At 35.5% G+C, this 13026-nt stretch overlaps 1 protein-coding gene across 3 annotated transcripts in view; it reads right to left on the bottom strand.

Annotated features, from left to right (window-relative positions):
* Positions 1-13026, bottom strand: part of LOC131692498 (dnaJ homolog subfamily B member 6) — a 407140-nt gene that overhangs the window by 330685 nt on the left and 63429 nt on the right. Inside the window, exon 1 of one of the 3 annotated variants that reach the window (XM_058979582.1) lies at positions 5576-5793. The exons of the other annotated variants lie outside the window; for them this stretch is intronic. The gene's annotated coding sequence lies outside the window, so the exon portion shown is untranslated. Of the gene's footprint in view, positions 1-5575; positions 5794-13026 lie in introns of those variants that run through there. 3 annotated transcript variants of the gene reach the window in all.

Here is a 13026-nt window from a genome sequence, read left to right as displayed (position 1 = left end):
TTCGTGATATCCTGGCAAGTCGCGATTTTCCCTATATGTCTCTCATCTACCTTTTTATTAAATCGACAAATATCCCTTATTTCTCGTTTTTAGAAGTTCCCTGTCCTTCCTTTTGGAGCACCAGAGTGACGGCAGTCACATAGTGGCGACTGCCGTCACCTTTACCACGCCTGCAAAAATTAAGTCAAAGCGAGAGCAGGTCGATGGTCTGATCACTCTAACTCACGTCACTGTTCTTCTCTTTGCCTGAAAGTTGCAAGTTTATTCCCCGTCATCGTGCTCGCCTACTGCCCCCCCCCCCTGTTCCTGATACAACTCCTGCTGCTGTTACAAAAACCAATTTGTATTGTATTCCTAGTTTTAAGATAGCCTTGAACCTTTTCATTTTTTTTTCGTTTCCCATCTTGTATATCTAATTGTATTCCTAGTTTTAAGATAGCTGTGAAATTTGTTCCCCTTCTTTTATATTAATCTACATTCCTAGTCTTAAGATAGCTGTAACAAAATTTTTGTAAAAAATAATTATTGTTCAATCTTGTATATCGAATCGTATTTTTAGTATAAGATAGTTGTAAAAAATGTTCCTCTCAATATTAAAAAATATTTGTGCATTGTAACCTTTTAGTTTTAAGATATTCAAAATGCAAATAAAAAAGAATTTGGCACAGCCAAACTAACGCATTTGTGCCTATTAAATAAACGAACTGAATAAAAAAATACAGTTAGTAAATAAATGTAATATATGAAATCAAGAGACTTCCAAATCTGTATAAAACAAATAAGATGAATACCACGAATAAAGCAACAGGAATATGTTAAATCAATAAACATCTGCGGTAATTCAAACAAATGAAGGAAATGCAATGAGTAAAATCGTATACTGCACAAAACAAATAAAACTAATAAAATTTACAATATGAATAATGTGAATAAAATTGTCGCAATGATGGAGACGAAAGAAAAGAAAAAAACGAAGGAACTGAAGAAAATTTATAAAATAAATGGAAATTGCGATAAATAAATGCAATAAAATGAATAAAAATACACAAAAGAATAAAATGAGAGAGGCAGAGATAGCGTAGTTGGTAAATCGATAACCTTGTACGCAGCTTACCTGGTTTCGATTTAGAGATGGTCGGGTTCGGGTTTTTGGACCCGAAACCCGGACCCGACGGGTTTCGGGTCGGGTTCGAGTTCTTTAAATTTAAGCTTCTCGGGCTCGGGTTGGGTTTTCAAATTAGAAATTCTCGGATTCGGGTCGGGTCCGGGTTTTTGAAATTTTGAACTTTCGGGCTCGGGTCGGGTTCGGGTTTTTCAAATTACAAATTATCGGGGTCGGGTTTCGAACAAAACAACCCAACTATTTCTTGACGCTGTTTGCGTCTGTGCACAAAACGCAGTCTCTTTTTGTAGTAGTGAATTATAGTTCGTGATACGAATGGATGACACATATAACCGTACCAAATGTTAGCACCTTTGAATCGCTAGAATTCGTCGTATTTTCTGGTGTTCAAATATTGTATTTTTTCCTTCTTGCTTAAAATTTCGTCTCTTCAGATTCGCTGAATTATTTAATTTTTTAAACGAACATTCATGAGAAAGCATTCAACAATACGTGTTTCACATCTAAAATCTCTTTGCGATTTACTTTCCATAATAATTAGTAATAAACCAAGTCAACAGGAATTTATCGGAAAATATCGGTTCAACTTTCTATTACGGAATATAAATTTTGACAGGTACTTTAAACCCGATACTTAGGCCGCGGCGACTTTTTCTCTACGTATACGGTTTTGTGGGGTACATTCGTACCCCAGAGCTAAAATCGCTCTAATATGTCTAATTTTTATTAAATTTATTATTAAATTGGATAGTTTTATTCTAAAATCATTCGTAGAGTAATCTGTTTAAAAATATTCGTGTTTTGACTATTTAATTATGAAATATTTCATTTTGTATAGAACAAGTCTTTAAAATACGTCAAAACTCCCTTTTTCATTCATATTGCTATAACTCCGGTAGTTTCAAACCGATTTTGACTATCTATACGGCGTTCTAAGGCTTATTATGTTTCCTTTTGAACAAAATTATTTAAAAACCAGTCAAAGAGTGTATTTATTCCGATGCTTTTTTGAACACCAAACGCCAATACAAACGGTTAAAAAAACAGAAATACGCAGTAACGGAGATGAAACAGGAAGTCGTCGAAGGAACAGGTAGTGCATTGTACGTGTATATTAAGTATGATCCAGATCCTGGGCTGCAGAAGATGGTGGATCGAATGGTGCGTCTTGCATACTATATACAAATCATATTCACGAATGTGTTTTGCCTCATTCATCCGCAAAAGCAAAAAATACGATACCGATCCAAGCCTATTTTCTAGTTACTTTGCTATAGTGCTTTGTTATATCAAATAACAGATTCTAATATTCGGTAGAGTTGGAACTGATACAATTTTACACAAGTTTCTCGCTTACCATGCATCGATATTTTGCTTTTAAAAAAAGACATAATAAATTTTCCGAATTATGTACACATGACAAAACACTAACGTAAACGGTTTTGTGGGGTACATTTGTACCCCAAACTTTAGGCGAGCACTATTAAGTTGGTCAAAAGAAACAAATATATTGTACCTGCTTTAACGAAAGTTTAATAATCAAATTAATGTATCATAAAGATTGCTTGCAATTAACACAAACTGTAACGGAATAACAAGGATTTGAACTCACAAATTTGGTGGTACTTTGGTGGCATTATGGCGGCACAAATTTAAAAAGGGCACAATATTTTTTGAAAAGCAGATAGTTTAAGCCAAATTTATTTTCTAGAGACTGTCGTTGACCCATCAGACCTAAACCTAGCTTTTAACGGATTTTTAAAAATTTGGAGTCGTTCCGAGAGCTCCATTGGAGATGTCGAAGCATCTCTACCGGCGCGCTTACCGTATAATCTGAAGCATAAAATAACTTAGATCGTCCTAACGCTAATGATGGGACATCAAGAACGCGTCAGAGAATCTTTATTGATACCCTTTGATACAAGTTTGACCGTACCAACTAGTAACGTGGGTGACGTCATGTAAACTGTCGAATACGAATTGCCAATTGCTGACGGGCAAGGTTGTTTGAAACTGTGATCATAAAGCTTTCTGTTTACCCACGAGTTAGTCACCGATTTAACCTAATTTCCGGCTAAGATATCGACGATTTATAAGTTTCTCAGAACATTACAAATTCGACGTTCAATAATAGTAAATATAAATGCGGATTCTACTCGCCAGTGATTCGTTTTGTCATAGGCAGGTAACTGCGTATGTTGCTACTTCAGATTCGCGTGATTCTACTATTTTTAGATGAGCCTAGGGTCCAGCTCGGGTGCATAGAATTGAAAATATTCGAGATCTTTGGTTGATACTCCGTATTAGCAAGTTGGGTTCGGATCGGGGTTCTAAAATTTTAAATTTTCGGGTTCGGGTTTTCAAATTTTAAAATTCTCGGGGTCGGGTCGGGTTCGGGTTTTACAAAATTTTCATTCTCGGGTACGGGTCGGGTTCGGGTTTTTAAGTTTTAAAATGTTCGGGCTTGGGTCGGGTTTTTTTAAATTTTATAATTTCGGGCTCGGGTCAGGTTCGGGTTTTTTTTAAATTTTATAATTTCGGGCTCGGGTCGGGTTCGGGTTCGAAAAAATTGAAACCCGACCATCTCTACTTCGATTCCCCACCCCGCATATAGGGTTAGAGATTTTTCGGACCCGAATTAAGAGGCGAAGGACCCCAAGGTTAAAATTTCTACAATAAAAAGTAAATGAGAGCAGTGAATACAATTAAACAAACGAAATTAATAAAAAGCGTAAAATGAAAACATTGAACATAACGAACACCCAATTTTATCAACCCCCGATTCTATCTTCCCTTGATTTTGTCCACTCCCGGTTCTGTCAGTTTTTTAACTCGATTTTGTCAGATTTTTGGCCGGATTTTGTCAGCCTCGCATGACAATCCATAGCAGACGAACCAAGTCATATTCAAGTAACTCCTTTTTTGAGCATACTTTTTTATTTTAATGATGCAAAATATGCAAAAATAAAGATATCTTCTTTTTAAATCTTGCTCTGCAAGCCCCCTTAAGGCAAGTATATTCTAAATAATAAGAAAGGGTTACGAGGCCATGTCTAGGGCTAAATAAGTATACTTTAACAGCTTCGGTTTATTTACAAGAAAGAAAACAATATGTCCCGATTTTATCAATATCTCCATTTTGTCAGCCTAAAATACACCAAGGGGCTGATAAAAAAGGATCTTCACTGTATAAAGAATAAAATGAATGAGCTTGACAAATTGAAATGCTGTAACTGATCTTTTTTATCACACTCAATTTGCAATTTGTTTATGTTCATAAACGTATCATACATAGAGCTTTTTCACTTCATAAAACCGAGAAAATCGCGCTGAGAAAAAATATATACACAGCATGTCCTTCTTACAAGTTCATCCAGAAATATTGAATATGGTATTTTGCGCCATTACCATTAAAGCCAAAAGCTTACAAAGGAAGTCAAGTTTTCACTAGAAGTTTTGGATTGAAAATACATTTGCTCTCGATACACAATAATTCCATGAGTGTAATATACATACGAGCTGTATGTAAAAGTTATTTCCTAGCAAATGCTTTATGCAAGGGGCAAGTATCTCAACCTTCGAAAATGCCTATAAATTGTCAAATTAGAGCTTGCTGAAATGATTGCATGTGCAATTAGTGCACATACATACATACGTAAATACATATGTACATACACACAGACATTGTCCCAGTTCGATGAACTGAGTTGATTTGTATGGGACTCGGCTTTGTGAAACTCGGAAAAAGTTTTCAAAGTTTGAAAGAATGCTGTACATTCCTTTTGAAATCAATGCAAAAGATATCAATTAAGAAAATGTTCATTAACTTTAAACATATTAAAGGAAACAATCTGTTCGGTGGGTTAACTTGATGTTCTAGATTGTTACATCGATTTCTCAGAATTTTTCAACTTAGATGTTGACCGAACTGTTTGTAGTACATTAACGCAATATCAGCATTTTGTTTCGACTCGTTAAATCCTATGTAAGTCCGTGATTAAGAACCTTAAAAACAAACAGTTCTGAGTCATGGCTTTCCTACACGAACGAAGCTTATCAAAAGAGTAACAAACATCACTATAGAAAACTGTGCTTCCATGCACTTTTTGTCATGTACTTTACACACTAGTGCTTCTTATCTGCACTTTTCATCCGCCAAGTCATTTCACGTAGCCCGCAGCCAACTGCTCGAGTTTTGTGCCCCAATTTACTTGCAGCTAAAAGTACGCAGCAAAAAATCAAGACAAAACCACCTTGAGATAAAAACAAAACAAAATATTTACAATCGCCAACGTTTGCAGCACCGCACGCCTCACTGCACGGTACAAGGCGGCACAAACAACCACGCTTCAGCTGCAGTCTAATCGTTCTTAACCATGTGCGGGATGTGGACCCCCACACATGCACCACAATAGTCTAACCCAGCTGACGTGTGCGATGCTTGATGCTTACCCACAGTCTAGTAGAATGTATCTATCCTCCGGCATCCACCAAATGTGACCGGCAACGAGATCGCGTACCGCGGAACTGCGCTGCGTCGTATGTGCGCGGGGGCGGACGACACAGATCGATAAAGAAACGGGCCAAACAAACGCGAGAACCTTGTACGGGATGTGGCTACAAGCGCCGCCGAAAACACGATCGAGATGTGCACAGAGCTGTGTACTAAAATCAACTGATTTGGTAGCGCATCCGACTGGGGCGCTTACCTACCGTTCGCTCACGACGGCGGCGAAGCAAGCGAGGTAAGGCTCTCGGTATTCGGCAGAGAATAGTGTTTCACAGACTAGTGGTGGTAGTAGCAGTAGTCGTGGTTGGTGGTGGTGTATTCTGTTTGTGGTACGTCACTTAGTGTGCTATCGAGAGAGCGGCCTTTACGGTGCCAGATGGGATGCCGGGCACCGTTTGCGGGTAGCGCTGGTGGTTTAGTAGCGGGAAGTGGAATGATATTATTCAATGCGTGCTGTGCGAGGCTTGCGTCCCGTATGAACGCAACACACCCGCGACTGGTGAGAATGGTTCGAGCCCCAAAATACGATACCACTATACCCAGGTTTAGAGGCATATAGTTTTGGGGAGAGAATGAACATACATACGGAGTAGAGGTGTGCGCCGCGCCGCCGATTTCAGGCGCCGGCGTCACGCCGATGTGCTTATTATTTTTATATGCAATCGTCGGCGGCGGCGGCATGGCGCACACCTCTAATACGCAGGGTGAACTAGTTTATGGCAACGGAGTGAATAAGTTGTGCTTTTTTTGCAAACTTATTTTTATTTTTTTTGTAGATAAAATATGAATAATCATGATAGTGTTCATGATTATTCATATTTTATCTACAAAAAAAAATGAAAATAAGTTTGCAAAAAAGCACATAACTTGGTTATGTTCACTATAAATATAATATATAAATATAAATATACACGATTTTTTCTAGGTGTGTAGATTCCACTAAGAAGCCCAAAAATTTGGTTCAAAACCAAGCAACACAGGTCCAATAAGAGACACCTGCTGAACGGTCTGCTGGGCATCGCCCAAAGTTGGTCCAACAAAGGACCAACGTTGGTCTAAAAGGCTGTTCAGTGTATCTACTTAGTAAAGAATTATTAGCGCTGTTCTTTTCAGAGCAGTGCAATGTATTGACTACAGTGATGATCCTAATTTATTATTCCCCGTGTTTGTCCACCTCCGAATTTTTCTTCAACAAATTTTGTCAGGTCAAAACCTGGTAATTTTTCCATCCAAATTTATGACAAAGTCTTCTCATTGGTTCTATTATTGAATTAAAGCGAAAGCCTTTTGCTAATGTGTGTTAAGAATTCAAAATGTCTTAAAATAGCCTGTTCTAAAAATTATTAAAAAGTTTCAATTTTTTTATTAAACTGATATGATAATAGACCGACTCCGAACAGTTATGTAGTGTTTTATATCATACTTTAGATAGTCCAAATCAATATGAAACAAAAATGTTCAGATTTTGTCAGTCTTCAATGCATAATGGAGCTGCCAAAATCGGTCCTTGTATTCTTAAATTTACAGAGAAAATCACAGATTTTAAAATTTTGTTCTTCCAGTAATTATGCTGGCGTCTACAGGAAATTATAGTTTGTAGCCCATTGAATAGGTGCATAAAATTTTTGCATTGAAATTAAATATTTGTTGATTAAATAAAATGTCTTTATCATCCCAAATTATTGTAATTTTTGCGAGAGTTTTAAATTCTGCTTCTAGGAATTGTACCTGATATCAATTTCTATCGATTTTTGTATTTAAATATTGGGACAGAAATTTTTTTTTGTTAAAAATGTAAAATTTCTGTATTTCTACGTATTTTTGTGAAAAGATTTTGAGAACATAACACATCTGGTCTTCCAGAAACTGTAGTTAGTATTAATTGTAAATGATTGGTTTGCGAAAATATGTAAGCCAATACAATTTCAAAATTATATGCTAAATAAGTAAAATTTCTGTATGACTACCAAGTTTACATTATTTTTTAGAAAATATTTATTCTTTCAGAAACTGTTGTTGCTAACAAATAATAAATTTTAGATGTGTAATGTAGTTTGAGAAAAAATAATGTGCGGATAATCGAAACTATTTCTTCGGATGGTCGGACTACGGATAATCGAGACGTGCAATATTACCCGAGTGTTATCAAGTCTGCTAGAGCCCATCAAACTACCAACTATCAATTTTCATATGAAGCTGATAAAATCGGGTCAAAAAGCTGAGAAAATCGGAGGTAGAAAAAATCGGGGGCTGACAAAAACGGGTGCTGATAATATCGGGTCTCTACTGTATTTAGTTTTCGTTCGGTGTACGATTCACATTCTGACAGGGAGTGAGTTACCTCATATCACTAGAGTTCCCCGAACATATTGTCCAGTGGATATGAGAGCTTTCTTTTTTTTAATTGGTCCAATTGAAGGCGTGAACCTGAACTTCTGGTATCGACGATAGAGGCTTCCGAAAGTTACCGACTCACGAACGCGCTTGAGACCGCGTTTGAATGTATACAGTGACGAACAGAGAAATAGCACATTTACATATATTTCCATTTCAGCGCGCGTGGAGCGGGTTATAGTTACTTCAACGTTTTAAACACCTTGTATGCGTGCAATCTGCCTATCCTTCTTGTAGTTGAATTAGTGAGTGCTGCAATATTCTGGCTGTAGCTGTCATTCTGTGGAAACACGTGTTTTGCAGTTGAAAAAGTGTGGATACAGAATTAGCACACTTCAAGTTTTTTGTGTCTATTTCCCGAATAAACGAAAAATACAAAACAAACCTTCTGCATTCATAAAAAGTAAAAAAAAAGCTTTGAAATACTATATTCCTGAACATTATCCGAATGATATCGCGTCATGCACCGACGAGCCCAGAAAAATAATTTTCCGTGTGAAAAATAACGAAAATAGTGTAAAATAAATCTCGACGTGGTCTATGTCAACGAAATCTCCATTTTTGAAGCGCACTTTTTCACTGAATGGTGCTTTCTGCTTCAGTTTTTCAAATTCAGTCTGCATTTGTTTTATATTCGCGGAATGATAAACATATATTTGTCTATGAAAGCACTTAACTCGTTCAATTCAACAAATTCGTGTCGTGTTTGAATTAGCTCTAAAACTCCTTTACTTTTGTACCACAAATCGTAACCCATAGTAAGGCGGTAGGCGTTTGCACTACTTGAATTCCAACCAACGTCGAAGAAGTCGGAGAAACTGAATCCAAGCGATCTGTGCACGAAAAGAAAAAAAATATTATTAATAATTTGAAAATTGATGATGTGATGGCGTTATTGATGTGCTTACGAAAAAATAACATAAGTCAGAGACTATCACCATTGTGGATTCTTTCTCTCCGAAAAGGGAAGTAAGATGTTTAATCAACAAACTACACCTTAAAGTTTGGAACCTTTTTCAAGCGTTTTATGCTATTTTTAGTATCTTTATCTCACTGGAATCAGAGTTCTATTAATTTTCCTTCGACATAAGTAAAAATTAAGCCTTAAAAGCTATAAATTTCGTGTTTACTATTGATTTGAAAGTTTCACAGTATCCAAGCATCTTCACAGTGAATTTCAAAATGATCCATCGAGAGAGATTCGAGAGTTTTTTCGATTTGAAGTTTTATGATACGTTTCATAAGGCTACCAGCAAGCACCCACGGGTTTGGTCCTATAAACAAAAAAATATTTGTCTACTTATTTAGTACATGGTATTCGAAAAATATAGTAATAAAGTATATCCCTTGCAGGTTTGAAAATATTTCATTAACGGAATCGAAATTTATAACGGTTTGGATGTGGTATGTGGTCATAGATGGGTTTTTTACCAGACTTCAAGCGTGAATCCATGTTTGTCCATTGACTATTTAGATCGTTTATACGTGTCGCGGTTTTTAAAGGAAAACCTTACCATTTAATTTCATAAATATAATGTACAAAAGGTATTATTTATATGGTGCACTGAAAAAATATGAAAATAGGGTTGTCTACCAAACGTTAAATATAATGTGTAAATTAAAAAAAAATGGATAAAAGTTTGAATGACACTTCACAAAGCCATATCTCAATGGTTTGTTGACCGATTCTAATTACTTTCCATATTTGATCAAATAGACGTTTCATCGTTAATTTTCATTAAGAATATAAAATAGCCTACTTCAAACAATAGACAACATAATTATCTTCAACTATATGTAATATCACTATTTAGTGAATATCTTTATATTCAAAACGACGACCTATCAATTTCTATACATTAGAAAATTACAAATCATGGAAAAATAATGTTCAATTTATGTTATGATACGGTGTTTGTTGGAAATTTTGTACAATCGTGATTCGATGGTTGGGTTGACAGATGTTAAAACTGGTCAAAGGGGATGTTATTAGTACTAGTTCATCTGCTTATATATCTAACTATTGTCAGTTTTATTGTCGAATTAAACTTATCATGAGAATTTGACATTCAGATGTTTATACAGCAGTTGCAATCAACAAGTATATAAAAATGGATAGGCCGCTATTTTTAATACAAAAATATTCACTAAATAACTATAGTACATATAGTTGAGATCAATTATATTGTCTATTTATTGATGTAGACAACTATATTTTACATTCTTCTTAATGAAAATTAACGATGAAACGTCTACCTGTTCAATAATGAGAAAATCATTAGAATCGGTAAACAAACCATTGAGATATGGCCTTTTGAAGTAAACATTCCAACTTTTATCCATTTTTTTTTTAATTTGCGCATTTAACGTTTGGTAGACAACCCTATTTTCATATTTTTTCAGTGTAGCATACAAATAACACCTTTTGTACATTATATTTATGTAATTAAATGGTAAGGTTTTCCTTTAAAAACCACGACACGTATAAACGATCTAAATAGTCAATGGACAAACAAGGATTCACGCTTGAAGACTGATAGAAAACCCATCTATGACCAAAGCGTTATAAATTTCGATTGCGTCAATGGAATATTTTCAAACTTGCAGGGGATATACTTGATTACTATATCTTTCGAATGCCACGTACTAAATAAGTAGACAAATATTTTTTTTTGTTTATAGAGATAGGACCAAACCCGTGGATGCTTGCTGGTAGCCTTATGAAACGTATCATAAAACTTCAAATCGCAAAAACTCTCGAATCTCTCGATGGATCATTTGGGGCCGTTCATAAACCACGTATACTCATAGGGGGGACGGGGGGGTCTGGTAAAAGTCTACGTTTGTCTACGAGGGGGGAGGGGGGTTTTTGAAAAAGTCTACGTAGATTTTTATTTTTTTGTTATTCTCGTATTACTAATTATGAATGGGATTTAAAGAGAGTTGTATTCAAAATATCGGTCTATTCTGTATTTATGCAGAAACTTTAAAGCTAGCACACTATTGAGGTAACTACTCGTTAAGTGACCACTCAACCCAGAACCCACGATTTTTTTGGACAACCTCACACGTTGTTGTTTCTTGCGTATATTTTGATATAGTTTTGATGCAAGAATAATACAAATTGACAGTTCTAAAGACGATCGCCCAAAATTCCTCTCGACGGAAGATTTTGACTGTGAAATCATCTGAGACACCACTAGTTAGCAAACATGCATGGACCATTAAATGCATGAACCATAAAAAGTTAAAAAAATGGTCAAAGTTAAGCATTGTAACAACAAAACACCCGATTTTTAACAATAAGTAGATTAATTTTTTTATTTTTTATATATTAATTTCGGTGGTTAAAGCAGCAGTGTAGTTAAATTTCTACAACAAAGTGTTTACTCGAGTTAATCAGTTTCTCCTGCAATCATTTACACTGATTTCAAAATATTTAAACACCCGTTAAATTTTACGTCTTGACCCTATGCAACTCCGTGCAAATCGGTTCTACTAAATATATTTATCTTCGAAAATATTCGGAGTTAAACTTTGATACTTTTCGACAATACTCAAAGGTGATACGGCTATTAATTACATAAGAAATATAAATATTTTTGGGAAGATTTAAATAGCTTCGTTCAGTTAATCAAATAAGGCAATTTATATTATCTTATTATCTTAGAAATATTGAAATTTGTTCACGAAAAGTTAAATTTGTGTGCATGTTTGGTTTATTATTTTAGTCTAGATGACAGTACACATCGACAGTATTAATTTGTAATTGTTTCTTATAATTTAACAATTTTGAATGCACCAGTAAGGCTCAAAAAGTGTTTAGCAATTCTGCATTGTTGGTGTAGGTCGCACTTCGGCCAAAATTTAAGCTAGTTATAGCAATATATATTTGAGTGACTAACCTTGAAAAGAAGTATTCCGCTACACAAACGTTGGAAAGCACCTTGAATCGGTATTAATCATAGACAAAAAACCATGTGAAAAACCATTCTTTAATATTTAAAAAACTTGAAATAAATCTGTACGCCAATTTTTAATTGAACATTATAATGTGCTTCTTGCTAAATTCACATTTCCTGCGAATAAGAAATTAAATTAAAAATTAAAAGTCTACGTAGACTTTTGGCCGGGGGAGGGGGGGGGGGGGGTTGTTTAAAGTCTACTCAGGTCTACTAGGGGGGAGGGGGGGTTGGAAATTCTCAAATTTCGGTCTACGTGGTTTATGAACGGTCCCTTTTGAAATTCACTGAGAAGATGCTTGGATACTGTATCTTTCGAATGCCGTATGACAAATTTGTTGTCATTTTTTTTGTTAATAACGGTTTTAGGAACACCGTGAAGGGGAATACTTCAGACTCAATCATTGCCACGCCAATCATTACGCCAAGACTTTTAAGAATGTTTAGTATTAATTTCCACAAATTCGTACGATGATTACTTTTTACTTACCATGTCATACTAAGTCTTCTTCGAAATAAGTTTTATAGGAAAATACTAATCTTTGGAAAAGCTTTTTGATAACTTTACGATTCCAAAACTTTTTATGAATAAAGGCTTCAACATTGAAATCATGCGGCCCATATTCGAAGTTGTGTGTCGGACGAGTGCCTCAGGAACTAGATAATGTCATCTCTTAATCAAAGTGCAGCCAAGTAAGTCAAACAAACACATTTACTGAAAAGTTTTTCGATCACTTGCATCTTGCATACCTTGTCTATACTCAAAACTATGGAAAAAACTTTGAATATCCATGTGGAAAACGCAAATATTAGCAAACCACAACATCAGGTACTGGTAGTTCCGAGAAACGTGCTCCTTCAAAATCCTTAAAAATGGGAAACAAATCGATCAAAATCACAGAAAAGAAGCACAACCGCAACAATGCTTCGGCTCATTGTATAGAGTCTTCGAGTCTCAATACTTATCGAGGGCAAGCAAGGTCGGATTGCGCTGAAGGATGATCTGTTAAAAGATCTTCACGTGTGTCTCCTTTCAA

This window comes from Topomyia yanbarensis, chromosome 3, assembly GCF_030247195.1.
Source record: "Topomyia yanbarensis strain Yona2022 chromosome 3, ASM3024719v1, whole genome shotgun sequence".
NCBI classification, from domain to species: Eukaryota; Metazoa; Arthropoda; class Insecta; order Diptera; family Culicidae; genus Topomyia; species Topomyia yanbarensis.
Note: the sequence above shows the minus strand (reverse complement) of the source record. Positions and strands in the feature narration are given on the sequence as shown.